The sequence below is a fragment of the Candoia aspera genome, chromosome 5, assembly GCF_035149785.1.
Source record: "Candoia aspera isolate rCanAsp1 chromosome 5, rCanAsp1.hap2, whole genome shotgun sequence".
Taxonomy (NCBI): domain Eukaryota; kingdom Metazoa; phylum Chordata; class Lepidosauria; order Squamata; family Boidae; genus Candoia; species Candoia aspera.
The window spans coordinates 9,310,738-9,330,551 of NC_086157.1; the positions used below are offsets into that span (position 1 = coordinate 9,310,738).

Genomic DNA, 19,814 nt, shown 5'->3' on the forward strand with positions numbered 1-19,814 from the left:
CCATAACAGAAGGCTAAGGCCAACTGTGTCATGAACTGAAAAGGAAAGAATGAGGAAAGAGGCTGCTTCTTATACAAGAAGCTAATGCATACCCTTATTAAGATAAAATTAAATTATCCAGATCCAGAGAGTCTCTTTTGCTATTTTTTTCAACCACAGTCTCTTCTAGGAAACTCCCTTTGCTGTTACTGTTCTAGGAAGTTCCCTTTTTGGTAATCCCCCCAGCTCCTCCCACAATGCAATCTACTCGAGTTGGCTCTCGTTTGCTCCTGAGTTATACTCAGTATGAGATTTGCACAGTGCTCTGGAACTGGCATGGACTTTCTGCATTCCTGAGCCCTGGCAGAGAACCCAGGCAGTATTTCAACAAGAGGCAAGTAGCCATCACTCAAGGTTAGGTTCCATTAGTTTTGGAGACCGGCCACCAAGTGTGTTCCCAAGGGCAACATTTTAATAATGAGCCTGTTCATTTTCAACTCGCCATCAAGAAGTCTTTCTCATATAAAGTATGCACTTCACACCTAAACGTATGAAGTTAATGGAACTTAATACCCTCTATTCTTCCATACTTCAACCAGTGGCCAAAGATCATCATAACCATTTAAAATTAAACCTTAATATAAGTAATATAAAGACTTTCATGTTTTGATTTACTGGGAATTCGTGTGCTTCAGCCATGACAGGAGCCACCTGGTTTTGTATTTTCAGAATGAGAGATGGGATAAGAGTAATTTATTGCTTTTTTGTCCCAGAATGTAAAAATATCATCTGTAGCACTTGCTACTGACTCACATTAATCCTCAGTTTGCATCTCAGGACAGGTTCTACGTGAATGCTTCATGGCTACATCACCTTGTGTAATTTTTGTACTTTTGTCTTCCTCAGCCCCGCCCTGCCTGATGAAGGACTGCAGAGAAATCAACAGCTTATGCCACATACTCATTTGTGATATTCTGGCTGATCCTAATAAAAAGTATTGCCCAGCAGTAAATATTGGAATTTTCTCCCTTCTCATTCTCTATACCTGTCTTGGCATTTTTACTTGCTATGATAATGTTTAGAACTGTAAACAGCAGCAACAGTTTTATGATTCAAGCTTAGAGCAAAATAAGAAGATACGTTTTATTTGTTACCCAATCTTACATGCCACTGGGTTCCCCAGAATAAAAACAAAACATTGGATATAAAATTGCAGTGCTAATCTTAAAACAATTTAAATCCTACTGAAACAGCAGGATCAGAAGCTCATAAAACTAAAAATATGAGTAAAGGCTGAAGATTCTGGAAATACAGTCCAAGATCCAGACGGCAAACAGGAAGCACTAGTTTGGTGATGACCTTCACTGTCTACCAGACTGGTTTTAAAAGAGGAACAGGCAGGTTTTAAAAGAGGAATCAGTGCCCATCTCAACACTTTAATTCTTCAGAGTAAAAGGAGGAAGAAGGCACAGTAAATACGTCTTACCCTTTATCCTACTTGGTAAATTCAAAATGGAAAACAAACTAAAGTGTAATACAGCAATTCCCCATCTCTAGAAACATTTAACCCCTCAAGGCTGTGACAATACAAAATAAAGACACATCTCTCAATAATATACAAGGGCTTGGTCATATATGACCTCTTTTTAAGTATGACTGGTTCAAGGTAATACCACTTGCTTAAGTGTATCTTATTCTCTTGGGGTAACGTGACTAGCATAGAGCATACTAAGCCCATCATTCAAATTAGTATCAGACCACCAACTGGAAGTTTTAAAGCAAGAAAAACAAGCTGTGTTGGGGGGAAAAAACAAGCATACAGGTAGTCCTCAGTTAACAACCATTCATTCAGTGACCATTCGAAGTGACAACCATGCTGAACGAGGAGACTTACAGTTGGTCCTCAAAGTTGCAGGCGTTGCAGTATCTCCACACACCGGATTGCAATTATGATGGTTGCAGCATCCCATGGTCACATGATTGCCATTTGTGACCTTCACTGCTGGCTTCTGACAAGCGAAGTCAATGGGGAAGCCAGCAGGAGGTTGCAAATGGAGATCACATGACATCACACCTAGTGACCAGACAGGATTCAACTAACAACTGCAACTGGAACTGCTGGAACACCTGTCGTAAATTGGTGCGGTCACATGACATTACACTTTACAACCACATTGCTTATAGCAATGGAATTCCCAGTCCCAATTACCGTTGTTAACTGAGGACTACCTGTACTTGATACTACAATCTTATTCTTGTCCAAGACCTTGATATTTGGAAGAAAGATAACACTGATTTTGGACTTACCCGGTGATGTTCGGATAAGGTGCTTGTTTCAACCAAGGTAATAAACACCTGTACTTTATTTATTTATTTACACACACACACACACACACACACACACACACATTAAAATAATCACCTCCAGTTTTAGATGGAGAATCACCAAGGCTAAAGGCTAGATTGGAAAGCTGAAGAAATGTGCCAGAAGGCAGCAATGGCAATCCACTCCCATATTACATCAGGAAAAAGCTGAGTTCAACTTTAAGGTTAATTTAGTTGGTTGAAAGAATTATGTTCTTTAAATTTACAGCAGTGAATACCGGACAATCTCATAATAGCACAAGGCCTATTAACGCTTTTCAAGCTACTGCGAATGTCAAATAACAAAATTATTTAACACAACAAAAAATAGCTAGCATATAATCACAAAGAGCTTTGCATTTAGGTATTTATCAAGGGCTCAGGAAAAAGTATTTATAACCAACAGTGTTCAGTTTCAGAAAAAATCAAGAACTTGCACGTTTCTCTAGTGAAACAAGAAAAGAACCGGAGATCCTTTCTGTCTCATTCTGAACAAGGAGGTAAGGAAAGTAGGACTTCTTTCCCTCCCTTTTTTTTTTCCTTCCCCCCCCCCTTTCCCTTTCTAGGCCCTTGGTTCACCACCCTTTTGTGTTGCTGCAGCAAGCAACATTTCACTTCATACCAAAGAGAAGCAGCAGCAAATGAATAATGGTGTTGGGAAACAAACAAGGAAGGAGACATGATGATGATACGACAACTTTGGCACCTTCAGTATGCCGTCTTGCATGCCTTGTTTATGACAGACAGGGAATTACAGACACAAGTTTTCATGCAATTCTGAAATACGTTAGCACACAAAAAACCCTTGGTGTTCCATCTAAACCTAAGCAAATGAATCTGATATCATCTGGATGGCTCCTGCAGCTTTGGAAACATCCCCCTTCTAATGGCTATAGTTTGGTCCTAAGGAGAACGTTTTAAACATACAACTGAAGGAAAAGATGTTCAATGTCAAGATAGTTTTCTTCTTTAAAGCACTGTTAGACAATGGCCAATATGAAAAAAATTAAGGTGGCACAGTATCTTGATTCATCTATTCCACTGCTAGTGGTCTAACTGACAGGAAGCAGGCATACAGCTATGAAGCACAAGTGACAACTGTTTCCTGCCTTCATTGCTGCATCTTTTCTTGACAATTGCTCCAAAACATTTCATCCCATCAAAGCACAGTAGCGGAGACAATGCTTTTAGTGCTACAAGCTTTGGGTGTTTGCACCTTCAGGTCACTCTTGACTCCTGGCACCTACACAGACAAGCCCACCCAGTTTTCCCGGCAACGTTTTTCAGACGTGGTTTGCCATTGCCTTCTTCCTAGAGCTGAGAGAGGGGGACTGGTCCAAAGTCACCCGCCTGGTTTCGTGCCTAAGGTGGCACTGGAACTCAGGGTCTCCAAGTTTCTAATCTGGTGCCTCTCACCACTACACAAAACGGCTCTTGCTACAAGCTTTAGGAAAACAATAATGAAGTTTGGTTTGGTTTGGTTTGGTTTAGGTCTTAGACCAGAACTACTTAAAAAGTAAGGTGACAGTGAAATAGATACATCAAAAGCAAAGCATAATCTATGTAAAATGGTATACCAAAGTACATAGAAAATTTTGTTAACATGACTAAAATAAAATGATCGTGCTCATCCCTCTTGAAGCATCTCATCATAGCCAACTTACAAAATTCAAGTAGTCTGTCTAAGATCTCCACCTCCTGATTAGCTACTAGGAGACTGAGGTAGTCATCTTTCGCCCTGCCTGGGTATCGTGTTATAAATGGGGAAATTTATAGAGCCTTAATGTTTCTATAAAAGAGGCAGTCAGCAATACATGACCCACAATTTCTACCTCACACATGGACAGAGACGCTGCTTTTTAGGAACTGCCTACAAAAGAGGAGATGGAAGGGTGTTACAACAGGGCAGTGTAAAAGTGTTTCTGGTAGTTTTGGGTTCAAATAATGGGCAGGAGCAACACTTTTATCCGGTCTTACTGGGGTGAAGCAAGATGGCCCATGGCTGAAATCATTTTGCATGTCAATCTATAGTGTGTTGCTTGAAGAATGATTTGGTGTGTTCAAAGCCCAAAGAGATCAGTGCATTAGGAGAGAGTCAACAGCACCTTAAGGTGGAACAAACTGATTTCCACCATGAAGATTAAAATTATCTTTGAAGGTCAAAGCAGCCAAACTGCTTGGATTGAAAATGAATTTAAGCCAATAGCTAGCAAGTGCTATCTGTGCTTGAGTTAATTAATTCTAATCAGCCTCAGCCTGAAAGACTAAGTTTGGGATGCATCAGAAATGTGTCCCTTAAGAAACTTGACTGAAGTTTCTAATGGCTCTATGTCCTATAGGCACATATTTGGACTGGTAAGATAGTTCTGCAATTATGCTGGCTTCAAACATTTTTAATCCATCTGGTATATAAATACTTCCCTTTGTACAGAAGAACCTTAAGATGAATAGCTACAATCCTTTTAACCTTATATTTGAAAGACTGAATTTGGGCCCTCCTGTAGCCTTTAGTTTGGAAAACAATTCCAATATAGTTGAAGGTCTAAACCAGTTCAATGGTGTTCCCATCGATTTGCCATCTATGTTTATATCTAACAGGTCTCTTTGAAAATACCGTATTTTTTTGTTTTTGATAGCTGATAACAAGATCATGATTTGTGCAATAAGAATCAATTGCTCTTAATGCTCTCTTCAGTCCAATGGATGAAGTTGAGATAATGGCTGAATCACCAGCAGATAAAAGTAATGCAGCAGGTACTTGGGGAGTGATGTTCTGGTGTTGTGAGTTTTTCCACTATATTGTTGATGAAGAAATGAAACAGCAGGGGAGCTAAAACACTCTTGTTTGACACTTGTGTAGGTAGCCACCATGGCAAAACGCTGACCTGAATGGTCAAGCTTTATTTGGATGTATTATTATGCAATATTTTGATGACTGTCAGCAGGTGGCCATCAACAGATGAAGCCTCCAATTTATTCCACAATTGCTGCCTAGAAATACTGTAGAGTCAAAGGTGATTCTAAAGCCAATAAATAATATACACAGGGCTCCTCTGGGCACTAATATATACTGTATATTTCAATTAGATGTTGTAAAAGCAAGCACTGATCAAAAGTTAACCTACCCATCCTAACTCAGTCTAGTTTGCTTTCCTCTCATCAAATCCAATAGTTTCCAAAATAAGTATCTAGCATAATGCTAGGTAACCAAGGTTAACATATTGGGGGGAGGGAGGAGGACACTTAAAGAAACCATATATGTCTGTGCATACACAACCAGCTGAAGAGCTTTCATCATCTAAAAGCCACTTCTGTAAATTGTGGTGGGAAAAAAAAAAAGAAATGTACTGTTAAAGGAACTGAAACTATTCAGAAGCCTGCTAGTTCTTACTTCATAGGACTGAACTCAAAGCACCAAACATCTTAAAGACTTTGCTGTCCATAAAGAAGGCTTCGTACACTTCTTGAACTAAAAGTTTTGGTTCTGTTTTACAATCTCAAATGCCAAATACTGCCACAAGAAATAACAGGCATTTTTGTCATTCATCTCTATACAGTATCAGATTACTCATTAAAATATTATTCTGTTTTTATACATGCCTCAAGAAAGCAATAAATCTTTACAGTTCACAAAAGTGAGTGCTGTACTCAAAAATTCACAACTTGAATTAAAACTTGGTAAAATTTATGATGAAACGAAAAATTGATTCAGGTGTGAATGTACAAATAGCATTTGAAAGAACAGGAGTACAGAGAACTTCCACAAAAATAAAGTTGGATTTCACCAATTAGATCAATCTTTCTTATTAAACTCTGATGTTATTCTAGTTCCTGCCTTTAGAATTCCATTTTGTAAAACCAATGTTTCGTATCTGAATGTACTGTAGGTTCAAATGTATGTATGAAATTTGCAATCTCTTTATAAAGAGCAGTTTCTTAGGCATTGCTAAAATTCATGTTATTACCTGCTGAACTGCTATCCCATAAAGTACAAGCAATGGAGATATCTCACACAGAAAACAAGCAAGCTAACTGTGTTTGGGACTGCAGTTAGTTGCTAGTCTACCTATCCTCTGTCAAGCATCTTCTAAGTAACAGCTCATTAAAAAATGTTTGAACAGGAACAATTTAAATGCATTTAACTTAACAAGTCTACAACTAATTTGCATATTTTTTTTCCATATGGATGTGTTTGGCATTGTATGAATTCCTGTCTCTATGAAGGTTAGGATGACCGATAATCACATGGACATTATTACTTTTGCTGCTCATTTTTAATTGTGCCTGTATCCATATAATGACAACATATTGTAAAAATAATTCAGGGACTTTCATGCTTTTTGGAAAGAGGAGATATGAAAAGTCTGGTGATCTTCTACCATCGAAGTCCTGGTATTACATAAGAAGTACCCCTCAATCATGAACACAAAGCTACTGTAGGATTATTGGTTTTGTTAGATTTTTATCTTGTAGTTTATCAGTTGTATCATAACTTCAAACCTTATTAATTTTCCTGTCTGGTTTAAATGCTGATTCCTTGTACTACATTTTCCTTTATTCTAGAATGAACAATAGTATATAATTTTTTAAAATATTTACATAGGGTTATTAATACTCATTTTTTTAAAAAGTGTAAATAGGTCTGTGAGAGTCACCTGGGAAATCAACGCATCATCTCTAACCAATTCTAACTAATAACAGTCCAGGCAGTGTTGTATAGAACCTATTTTATTCAACATTTTGGTTTCAATATCGCATCTAAAATATTATTATAGTTCACTCAAAGGACACCCTAGCAAGCCCTTATCTCAAAAAGCAGCAAGAATCCGGGTTATTGTGTCCTGTGGCAAAAAAAAGAGGGCACTGTCATTTCACAGTTCTATTAAATATTTTCAACAGTTTAGAACTAACGTATTATTTTGTTCAGAAAATGAAACAATGATTCCACAGCTCCAGTGTGCATAACCCAATTGAGAAGATTTTATAATGGACAATATCAACACTAATGTAAGGTGACAGCTTCTAAGTCTTCATGGGCGTACCAATAAACCCTTAGGCAAACCAGTAGAGTCTCAGAAGACGATTATATGAAGGAACTAATTCATATTGAAATAAATGCATGTATTGATTGCATTATAATTTACTCTAAACAAAAGTGACTCTGCCCTAAATTGAACAAAACTTAAATTGTCATGGAGGTAACCAGCTGATATCTCTTAAGTTTTCCATATTCCCAGAATTTTGAACCAAGAAAATGGCACTAAAGGACAAGAGTTAAATATATTCAGCATCACAATCAGATCTGGCCTCCATTTATTTACCTTGATAGCAGCAGAAAGCAATCACAGAACTTCAATATGACATTCAATTCATCATTAAGCAACAGGAATGCAAAACAAGATACTTTTGATATGCCCCAACAGCCTACATCCTCCACCAGACGTTTTTCCAATTTACCTACACAATTCACTATCCTGAATTCTCTATAAAATCTCATCACTTTCAAGAGCGATTTACTACTGATAATCTGCTGTTAAATAGCCATCAGATAAAACTAGTTAATAGTTATATATTTTTCAGTACTATGCGTAAATGTGGACTTTAATAGTTAATTTTTAAAAATTAAATAGGGAAGCTCCTATTATTTTCTACCCAAGCTCCTAAAGCTAGGAAACGCTATCACTTAAAATATTAAACACTGAAAAAGCTGCTGAAACTGTTAATTTAAAAAAAACCCTGAAACAAAACAGCAGGACCCAAAATTCAATAGCAATAACCAAGGCAGAGAAATGCACTCTAGTTTGGCACTCCTTTCAGGCTTAGAATGGGATAATAATTGTAAATAGCTCTAACAGTACAGTGAGCAATGCCAATTTATTTATACATATGCTGACAAAATTACTGCCTGGCAGTACAACCACTGTTTTGAGAAATCCAATTCAGTTTTAAAAGTTGAGCAAGTTTTGTTTTCATTAGAAAATGAAATTAAAGGCCAATCTTTCTCAGACAAATGTTCAGTTAAGGAAACAACAAATACTGCCCAAATAACAGGAAAAAAAACCATCTAAATACTTTCTCACAATTTTCTTCAATCTAGCATCCTTCAAATATAATGGATTAGAGACCCATCATCTCAGGCAGCAGGGCCAATTATTAGATAGATGTAATGTAGGGTGTAATCCCAGGTCTGGAGGCACCAGGTCAGTGAAAGCTGATTTAGGGAACATTTCTTGACAAGCTGAAATTATGAGACGTACCTTTCAAGCCCTTCTCCTTACTCTTTCCCCCACAAAAACAGACTCTTCCATGTAGCAGTTGACAACTTAGTCACAACCCAAACCTTTGGCAACCATCCCCACAGAAACTCCCCAATTCAGTAAGTCTAGCAGAATGTCATAGCCGATATTAAGCAACCACGGCCATACGGAGTAAGTCAACCGCAATGAACAACAAAGAATTATAGCAAACATGCTTGGCAGAAAGATGCACATTCTCAAGTAAATAATCCAAATAGTTTACCAATATGCCAGCTGAAGCATTTCAACAGGCCCGTCTATTCCATGCTTCAGAAACGCAACGTGCAAGGAGAACACTTTATATTCAGTTTAGAAGGAAAGCTTGTATCTAAAATGCATTTATTTGTATTCCATCGTGCTGACTTTATTTCACTTAGGAGGAACTGTGTTTCCTTCTCCTCATTCAAAAGCTAATGCAGATTTATGTTGCAGTTACTGGTAATTAGTTAGGCTGACCAGCCTCTTAACCCTATTTTCATTTTTCATCAGAATCAACTGAGCTAAAAAAAAAAAAGTTTCAGTTTTTCTCTTTTGACTCTCCTAAACAAAATTGTTTTAGGTGGGCAGAAGAAAAAAAAAAGTAAAACGCTCTAGAAAACATTCCCTGTTCCATATTGTTTGTTAAATGCAACTAAGCCTGGGACACAGTTTCATTTATTAACTGAGTCAAAAGCACACACCCGTGTCTGTTTTTTTTTCAACTCAGCATGCACATAATCCTCTACTAGAATCAATCAACGGAAGTTATAGAGATTTTACTAAATCAAGTCAATCAAAATTACCTTGATCTACGTAGCGTGTGGGGTCCCAAATGCTAGACAATACCTAGAAATCCAGCAGTTTTGTGCAGTTAAAATGGCTACTGTAGATTGGGGAAGTGGTGCTGAGCTCCAGCTTATGACTCATACATGAAACTAAGTGTTTCTCAGAGAGGCACGCCCAGGTTGCCGTGGGCCCAATTACTCCACCAGGTCAAACATGCAAATCTTCAGGTAAGAGAGAAAAGAGAGAACAGCCTTAATCAGTCAGCCACACCTTAGCTAGCAAGAGCAAAGGCCGAACAATTGCTACACAAAGTGGAAAACACGGGCAGCACACTCAACAAGTGGGCCAAAAAAGACCAGGAGAACATACGCTGCTCTGTCAGATCAAGTTCCCTGCATTCTCCTCGCTAAATAAATGAAGTAATCCAACGTTTAGAAAAGTTAATGATCAATTAGCAAATACTGTATACTCCAAACCAATTTAACTATTTTTTTAAAAAAAACTGGGTTAAAATGAATTTGAATATTGCTCACTTCAATTAAACAAAATCATGATTATTATTTGGGGGGGGGGTTACACTAGTAATTTTTTCACACATGCCAGACCTTGTTAAATGAGCAGGAAGGGGGGGGGAAGGTTCTTTAACTGTCCTATCTTTGTAACAGAAGACCGCCTTTTTTATATAAATTTCCCTTCCCTGTCCCCTCTTTTTGGATTCAAGAGACAAATATGTACTTCTCCATTTGCAAGACAACTGTCTTTAAGAAACGTTTTGAGAAGCAACAGCTCAAGAAAGGAACTTGGGGCAGAGAAAAATCACCCTGTCCAAAACAAAAATCTGAACAGAAGTCACAAGTTATTACCCTACTTAGGACTAGCAAAGAAGCAGAAAAACACTGAAAAGGAGATGCCAACTCAGGTCAAAAGATGTCCAAATTACTGAAGGCAGGTAGCCCTGGCGCCTGTCCCAGAACCAGCATGCTGCATAATTAGGCATATCCTCAGGAAACCCACAGTTGACAGTACACACCAGGAGTGGCTTCAAAAAATAAAAGTCACGTGGGTGACCAAGCTTCTGCTCGCCCACCCAGTCTGGGTTTCATCTGCAGCTCACCACTGCTTGACCCTGCTGGTGAACACGTGCAGGTTCTACAGCCTCAAATGCCTGCTTCTAATCAACCAAAACATAATCATTCCTATTTCCACAAGGTAAACTCAAGGAAAACAACACCATAAACCTGAAGGCAGGTGCTGAAGATAACAGCAATGCAACCATGTCCACAAATTGTACAATGAAAGAAAGGAAAGAAAGGAGAGTATGGTATGATTTTTTTTTCAAGAAAATGTTTTGCTCAATTTCAAAGAACAACGCTTTTCTAAATATATACCCTAAGCAATTCCACAGTCACCTTATTTCAATATGCACAGTCATTTGTGTATGTATGGAATAATCCACATTATACACAGCAGTAATTCAACAATTTTAAAAACTTTACAGCGAAAATAGGAACGATGTTTCCTTCCATAAATTCCTGAAGTTCAATTTCCAGGACTCCTTACCATTAGACCTGCTGACTTGGCTGCTGGGAGTGGAGAGCCACATGTTTCCAATCCCTGTGCTACAAGTTTGGGATAAGGATTAATCCATAATTTTATTGCAATATCAGTAATAACCATAAATCCATACTGAAGATAGGTAAGCAAATCTATATGGCTTAATGGGTTTAAAGCAGAACAATCATTCCTTGGGTTTGTAATTTGGCCTCTCAATTGCTAGGATGCATTAGCTATCACAGTTAATGACAAAAAAATAAAGAATTTTAAGTAGGTCAGCCAAAAAAATGGCACAATTGCAAGGGTTTTGCTCTGAAAAGCCTCATTCCCATCCTTTGTAACAGCTGCAGCCAAAAGCTAAGACAGTGACCACAACAGTCCTCTTCCTACCCTGTCCCAAATTTCCCCCCCCCCCCGGAATATAATCAGAGATGAATGTAAAGAAAATGTGTTTCAAAGAACTGGAAGCTGAACTACAGAATTCTTTATTGTGCATGGATTCAATCAAACCAGTTTTGCTGGTTTTTGAAGTGTTTTGAGCCATACCCTGAAAAACCCAAAACAGGCCCTGAGAAGTGTGTCAGCATGGCTGAAACACGGGGCTTTAGGCCAGCGGAAAAGAGGAAGACCTTCAACGCGATGGATTGATACGCTTACAGCAACAGTGGATGCAGACACTGGAACAGTCAGGCGTATGGCGCAAGACCGAACGGCATTTCGTTCTGTTATACGGAGGGTCGCCGTGAGTCATAAAGGACGTGACAGCAACTAACAACAACAACGTTGCAGATACGTTATTGGACGAAGAGTTAGAACTATTGGGGCAACCATCCGTTTCTTGATGTGCTGTGCCCAAATCTTTCTGCAAAGAAGTATCTGTCATGAGTGCCGTTGAGCTGAAGACATCAGCGCAATGGCACACATGACAATAGCAAGGAAACAGGGGAAGGGGCTCAAGATAAGTAGCCATTAACTCACAAAGACTGAAGGACAAGAAACAATGGCTAAACGGATCGCGAGGCACACCCAAGCTGTTAGCGCTAACGCAACGGAGATCGCCCAGCTGACAGCAATCACCGGAGGAATAGAGAAACCGATGATGGGCGATCCCGGAACGCCAGCAGGGCCTCGCAACCCCTCACCTACCGGCAGGACAACGTGTTGGACAAAGGGGGGTGACGTAACCGCGAGTGAGGGGGCGCTGACCGGCGCGGGGTATTTAAACCCCGCACCGGCGCGCTCCTGTCACTCTCAGCTTTTTTCCTATACTGTACCTACACTGTGAATAAATCAGAGCCTGTTCCACAGAACCAGTGTCTGAGAATTATTCAGAGGTAGGCAGCGCATGACAGTATCCTTCAGCGTGGATCTTAACCCTAGTGGACAACACACTGAGCCCATAGACACTATGTGTGCCTATCACACTTCTTCATGTTTTTTTAAAACATAGAAAGCTGCTATGCAACAAAGCAAATGTCGGCCCTTCAAGACAGGCCACGTCAGGAGACAGACATCAACCAAACTATTGTTATAGGGTATAATAGCAGAATCATGGAAGAACCTGGCAGAGTTGTTCTCTCTTATACCAAAGAGAGCCAAGATGGGGCTACCCTGAGTTTCTTCATCACCGTCTCTTGTCTTTCTGGACTAATGGCTAGGCTGACCATACATCCCGTTTTGAGTGGGACAGTCCTGTTTTTTTAACATTTCCCGACCGTCCCGTCATTTTAATATGTCAATTTCCCGTTTTTTAAAAACAAGGGAGCCGTATTGGGAAAAGCGGGGAAAAATTGAAATCGAAATTGGAAAGGAGGCTGACTTGGCAGTAGTTCTCAATCCAGCGGGAAACCTAGAGTGGAACCGCAGGAACAGCTGATTGGCGGTGAGCAAGAGGGAGAGTCGCTGCTGCCAATCAGTGCAGTGGAAGACGGTTGGAAAAGCGTGCCCAGCAGGAAAGAAGCTGATTGGCTCTCAGGCCAAAATGGTGGGAATAAAATAAAATAAAATAAAAGGGCACGCCAGAGAGGAGCAGGTTGTCGGGGACAACCATTCACTAGACTCCTCCATTCCTGTTCTTCTGTCCCAGCTCGCCGCTGCCTTCAGCCCTCCTGCACTTCTCCAGCCTGCTGCCGCCTCCGTTCCTGTCCCGTTTTGCCATCCCAATGCCCCATTTTTGTCTCAAGGAAATAATGTCAGCCTACTAATGGCTGTTGCATTCCATTGTCAAGGCCACTTCCATACTCCTCTGCAGCAATGCACTGGCATCTGACAACATATGTATTCACACCAGTGGCCCTGGGATGGTAGAGAACATCCTGGGAGACTGGTTTTCCTTCTGATAACCGGGTGTTTTATGATGGTTATTAACACCATGGCCACATTTTGGGCATGGACAAGTTTCTCAGCAATTATTTTGGGAGTGCATCCACCGTGCATTCTCAAAATTTATTCCTGGGCCCAAAACGGTCACCTGCTTCTGCTAAAAGTAAAGAGCAGAACTATCAGGTCCCAACCTTTTAATTAACTGTCATCACATATTAATGGCAAGCCAGGATTTAGCCTAACCTTCCCCCCAAATGTTTTGATAGCAAAAAAAATTATAAAATGGCTTTCAGCTGACTCTTAATCTGGAAACAATACAAAACCTCTACTTGTGTCCAAATGTATTACTCAGAACATACTAGAGTTTGGGCTGTGCACACCAGATGGAGAACTTGGCTCAGGGCAGTGCAGTGAAAAAGTGGCAGTTCTCGAACAAGGATGCAACCCCGTATCTTTGAAAGCTCAGAGAAGCAGCTTCCAAGGTCTTCTATAGTCATCTCTACATGGTGAAGGTGAAAGGTCCCCTGTGCCAGCACCGAGTCATGTCTGACCCTTCGGCAGGACACCCCTTTCGCAACATTTTCTTGGCAGACTATAGAGCGGGGTGGTTTGCCATTGCCTCCCCCAGTCATCGCTACTTAGTCGTCATCTCTACATAGGTATGCCTATATAGCATATACCTTTCTACTGGAACTGCTGCCAGGAGGAGAGCCTCCTGTGCATGCAGATACCAGCACAAATGACCTCAAGAGGCTCTCAAAGCAGATGAGATACGCCTTCAAGAAATGGTTACATGAAGCAACCTCCAAATTGTTGTGACGACCCTATTAAAGTAGTGCACAATTTGGTACCCAAAACAGTGTTTTGAGACATTACAGTAGTATACTGAGAGAAATACAACCATCTAAAACGACTGCCAAACCCATACGATTTAACCTAGACTATATGCATAATTTTGCAATATAAAGGACATAAGATTCAAAATCATAACAGACTAGAATATTTCTACTCTTCCCTTTGCGCAGCCCTAGCCAGCACGGTAAGGAACTGTGAGAGTTAGACTAAATATTTAGAAAATATAAGGCTGCCTGCCCTGCCTTAGGACATCTTTTACGAGTACAAGTTGATTTTATATTTCCTCTGCATTAGCGTGTCAAATATTTTCGAAAGATATTATAACCACTTAATAAAAATAAAAAAGTCATTTCTTTTCCTTAGGTTTTGTTAGTATCTAAACAGCCAAAAGGAAAATGTGCAAGTATGGTATGAGCATACAAAAATGAACACAAATTTAAAAACAATAAATATATTTGAGGGAAATTTTTAAACTAATGCATCTTGATCATTCCTCAGCAAGCTAGTTAAAATGCAACTATCTCATCATGGAAGCCCTGTGACTTCATGAAGTTGGGATGCATAGTTTTTAACATACAATTTAAAAATGTGAATAGACTAGGATTAGAAGATAATTCTAAACAGTCTGAGCAATAGCCTGTGTTCTCCAACTGTTGCTGACCTACAATTTTCTGCACTTTTCACCATAGCTGGGCGTTTTAGTTTGGCACGTTCTTGAGAATTATAGATTCCCCACACCAGCCTACGAAATAAATCTGAGTTTGTTTATAAACAATGCAGAAACAGAAATAGAAAACTTGTTTGCACATGCAATTCTGTTGCACTAAGTGCATAAAAGCCAGCCTGGGGAGGATGGCTACAACCAGCACCTACATTCCTTTACAAGTTTTCCAACAGGCTTTCCCCATCTGAGAAGATATGGAATTTAATCCAAATACGCATTCCCTAGCTAAATACTCACAGCATGAACACAAAACAAGGAAGTTTGGACTAATGGACTAAAAATAATTCTAGCATAAGGAATAGGGCTGAAGAACACTTTGATCAAATATTCATACTGCACAAGTTGAAGTTATGATATTAGCAAATACATTTCAATTTGTTAAATGGTAAAAAAAAAAGCAGCTAAACAGCTTAAGATAATTTAAGCAAGCTCAATAGGGAGGAGTTATACCGGGGTTTCTCAACCAGGGTTCTGTAGATCTCTAGGTTCTGAGAGAGATCACTGGGGTTCCCTGGGAGGCCATGATTTATTTAAAAAAATATTTCAAATTCAGCCAACTTCACATTAAAGAAGTTCCATTCCTTATTTTTAGTTTAAGAACACTGTTCATGCATATATATATACAGGCCTACCCATGAAACGGATATAATTTTGTAACTTCTGGCCTATATTTGAGCCCAAATGGGCAGGGGTTCCCCGCGGCCTGAAAAATATTTCAAGGGTTCCTCCAGGGTCAAAAGGTTGAGAAAGGCTGGGTTATACTTTTTAGGCTGAATATAAGTAAAGGTAAAGGTTTCCCTTGACATTAAGTCCAGTCGTGTCCGACTCTAGGGGGTGGTGCTCATCTCCTTTTCAAAGCCGAAGAGCCGGCGTTTGTCCGTAGACACTTCCGTGGTCATGTGGCCGGCATAACTAAACAGAACGCTGTTACCTGCCAGCCGAAGCGGTACCTATTAATCTACTCACATTTGCATGTTTTCGAACTGCTAGGTTGGCAGGAGCTGGAACTAGCAATGGGAGCTCACCCCGTCACATGGATTATAAGCCACAACCAAAAAGGAAATGTAATGTTTAGAGTGAACAATTGCAAATGATTAATGTCAGAGAGTCACAAACAGGTTGCCAGCAGTGACAAAAGGTGGTTTAGGGGGCAGCATGTGGCAGTGCCCAAGTTCCACACTTCACTTGACCTAGCTTTTCCTCCTGAGGTAGACACTGAGGCCAACGCATTGACATAAGGCGCATGAGACAGTACGACATACAGCAGTGCTCATTCCATAGCTCCTGCTACAGGATGGGACACATCTCGTAATCTAAGGCCACGATGGCTTCTGATGCACAGTTTATGCTAGTTTTGGCAGCGACTGTGTCCTTTTAACACTTGAAGACCCAAACGTAAGCAAAACATTTAGCAAATATCTTTTAATTGTCAAAATGAGAGCTAGGCAATTTTGATTAAAATAAATAAATAATGGCTAGTTACCAAGTTTACCCAAACCTTGGCATACAAGGGTAATCATAAAAAATAGTTTATATTACTAACCTTCTTATTCAATGCATACAGATATAGAGAAGATGTAGAATCTCATTCTTCAGATACGAAGTGTTACTAGGTCCCTCCTCCCCTTTTGGTCTTATGCTCCTTTCAAACCCTTGTTTAAAATTTCTCAAGCTCTTTGAAAATCTAAATGTATTTTCACCTTAATTTAAAATGATTTTTTAAAAAACAGGATTTGCTACACACCAATCACTTATAAGGCTTGGTCATTTCTAGCAAAGTTGCTTTTGGAGTATTTATAGGCAATGTTCATGGTTATAAGATGGTAATAGATCAAGAGAATTCTCATATAAATGCTGGCTGAGGGAAGAGCAATGACTTCATTTAAGCCCTACTTATGGGGATGAGTTATCTCTACCCCAAGAGACTAGATAGCCATAAGAAATGACCTGCCCACAGAAATACAACCCCGAGCCTGCATTACTAATTCATAATTTGATATAAAATCAACAACAGAGAGCAATCGAGCTGGAAAGTGTTGCTGATTTGATTCTAAGACCAAGAGAAGGATCCAAAAGAGAAAATACTTGCTCCCTGAGATCCTTCTGAAAAAATTCAACTTCTTTTCCCTATATATGTAAAAAAAAAAAAGCAAATCTCTCAGAAAATAACAAGAGTTCAAAGATGGATACTGACTTGGTTCCATTATAAATTAAGAATTCCCAGATCTCTACATTCTAACCCAGATAAATGACAGTTGGACTGTTGAACTAGAACCCAAGAGATGCAGATTCACATTTCATCCTTCAAGGCAGGCCATGAGTAATACTGGAACTCTGTTTCATTGATACAGGCTATAGTAACAGAACCTTGAAAGCTCGACACCATTTCCCCTCTTATACCCAAGAGAGTTAAGGTGGAGGCAGTTGGAGTTTGTGTCTAATGTTCTCTTCCTGTCCTGCACTTATATCATGTTTTGTTAACTGATGTCTCGTTATTTCTCCAACGTCATCTCTGTGGTTCTCTACACCTAGTCATGAAGCTGAATGGGTAGCCCTTGGCCGGGCACTAAGCTTAGTTCAGTCCATAGAATTATTGCAATGATAAACTGGCATAGAATAAATAAATATGTCACTTTGATCTGTTGAGAGAAAAGACAGATATTCATCAACACCACCACCAACAAAAACACTACAACCAATTATTATACATCTTATGTGCACAATCTTCAAGGTTTATGGAATTATTACAAAAGTGTATAATACCCATATATTCTGTTTGAGAAAGCAGATTTTTGAAGCATATTTCATGACATAAATATTTGAAGATATTGAACCACTAGACTCTCCTGAAGGTTAACACCAAATGTTGCAACAAAAGTTACAACCAACTAAAATTTCCTACTATATGAACTCCTGTTGTCCATCTTGAATGTATGATTCACAGAAAAATCACAGAATAAAGTCTAGTAGAAGTTCAGCACAAGGCTCTTCTGGAATTCATTCAAAATTCTCAGATGCCTATATGTTGTTATGAAGTTCAACACAGTAAATCAGTGATAGAAAGATCTGCAGTCTACTAATCAGGATTCCTTATTCCAACTGTCTAACAAAATAGCAAGACAACTAATGTTAAAGTTACTGCTAAAAAGGGATGACCAGAGCTGGATTTTTTGAAGATGAGTTCTAGCCAGCTTTGGTAGTCTAAAGAACTTCTTGGGTTTAGCATTCCTTAATTCAATCCACATGTTCTTTGTAACATTTTCAAGTAAAAGAAACACGCTTTTCTAGGAGCATGCCTTGATGTGGCCTGAACTCTGAACCCAATGTGAGCAGGAGCAATTTGGGATATCAAGAAAGTATGCTGGGGAGGCAAGGGCATCTTTCAACACATACGCACCCAAAAAGGTATGATTTCAATAGTGAACTTTGGCGCTTGGACATACAATGGGGAAGGAAAAAAAGGGCTCAGCATGCCGATCCTCAATTCAGAGGAGTATCTGCAACTGGCCACCCCAATCACAGTCTTTTGAAAAGGGTGACAAAATTGCGGGGTTGCAGTGTGGCTGGCATATATCCTCTGCCACTGCACGCACCTTTCACCACAGCTCCAGATCTGTTTTTGTACAGCGTCTCTTTAAAAAAACCTATTTATTTCATCATCTTCATTTCCATTTTTGCTTCATCCTCCTGCGACTGGTTAATTCAAGTTCCTTGTTTGTCCTTTCCCTCCTCTCTTTTCATTTGTTTTTTTATTCTAATTTTTGAATAACTTTAAATTGTACTAGGTTGTTTGTTTTTTTTACTCAGCCTTCCTCCCTCATTTATTTTTCTCCTGAATACAATTTATTATTAGCTTCTTTTTTCATGTATATAAATTGTGCACACCAGTCTTCTTCCTGTCTTCTGCCTTTGAGAGCAGTATTCCTTCTAATTTCACTTTGGCCTTACTGAGCTTTGTGTTCATAAGGCGTGTATATGTTTGCACATTAGTATATCCAACTGTGCTGGCAAAGGATTTCTGGGCATACTGCAGCAGTGGTCTGAACAAGCAGATGCCTTCACCCTAAGACTGGGTAACCTGAAAATCCCTGCACTTATTTCTTCTAAACTTGGTCCAGTGATATAGCTTTCCTTTCTGCCAATCAAATACCAACAAGAAAAGGGGTACATTGATAAGCTTGTTTACAAAAGAGTGAAATGTGAAAACACTTGCACAGCTGACCATAATATTTGGCAGGGTTCGTTTTTTTCAAAATGGTATAAATTTCCTGCAAATGTCATCCCGTCCAAATGAAAAAGTAAAAATACTACCAGTGCTATGATTTGCTTATGTTTGTGTTTTCCATTCTGGATAATGGGAGGGCAAAACTCTGCTTTTCCTGAAGAGCACTTTCGAGTCAAGAACAAGTCAAGTCAAATTATACTCTCCCCACCTCCCTGATGAACACAAGGGTCGAGTTCTGCAGCTGAGGATCCTGCTTGCAAAACAGGTCAGGCAACTCTTGTTTAGAAAAAAACACTGAAATATTTCCTACAAGCCTGAAGTCTGCTGATTCCTGCTCTAAGTTAGCCATACATGAAAAGGGCCCTGGCCTCCCTCGTTCCAGCTTACACACTTTCACAACAAGTGAATTAGAACCAAGACACACAGTGACCCGAAGTTGACTGCAGTCAAAGCAATACCACCATATAAAAAATTAAGACGAATTTACAAATGCACATTTGGCTAAAAAGGGTCCATCTTTTAAAAGGCTGAAGATGACTACTGTAGGGGAAGCATGCATATGAGGAAAGACAGTAAGATTAAATGGCAAATAGGTACAAGTGCCAACATTTACTACTACTACTATGCCCAGCAGAGCAACTGTTTCACATATCACACAAAATCATTATGTGGGCTTGCTTGGTTTCAGTGTAGCATATTGTCTTCTGTGGTTTGTAAATCATGATTCATA

The 19,814-nt window shown here is 39.4% G+C and overlaps 2 protein-coding genes across 3 annotated transcripts in view; one reads left to right on the forward strand and one right to left on the reverse strand.

The window, feature by feature from the left end:
- The window catches only part of WBP4 (WW domain binding protein 4), a 352,512-nt gene that overhangs the window by 316,825 nt on the left and 15,873 nt on the right, over positions 1–19,814 (forward strand). The gene's annotated exons all lie outside the window — the stretch shown is intronic.
- Positions 1–19,814, reverse strand: part of ELF1 (E74 like ETS transcription factor 1) — a 71,254-nt gene that overhangs the window by 44,402 nt on the left and 7,038 nt on the right. The window contains exon 1 of one of the 2 annotated variants that reach the window (XM_063304556.1): positions 9,422–9,493. The exons of the other annotated variant lie outside the window; for it this stretch is intronic. The gene's annotated coding sequence lies outside the window, so the exon portion shown is untranslated. Of the gene's footprint in view, positions 1–9,421; positions 9,494–19,814 lie in introns of those variants that run through there. 2 annotated transcript variants of the gene reach the window in all.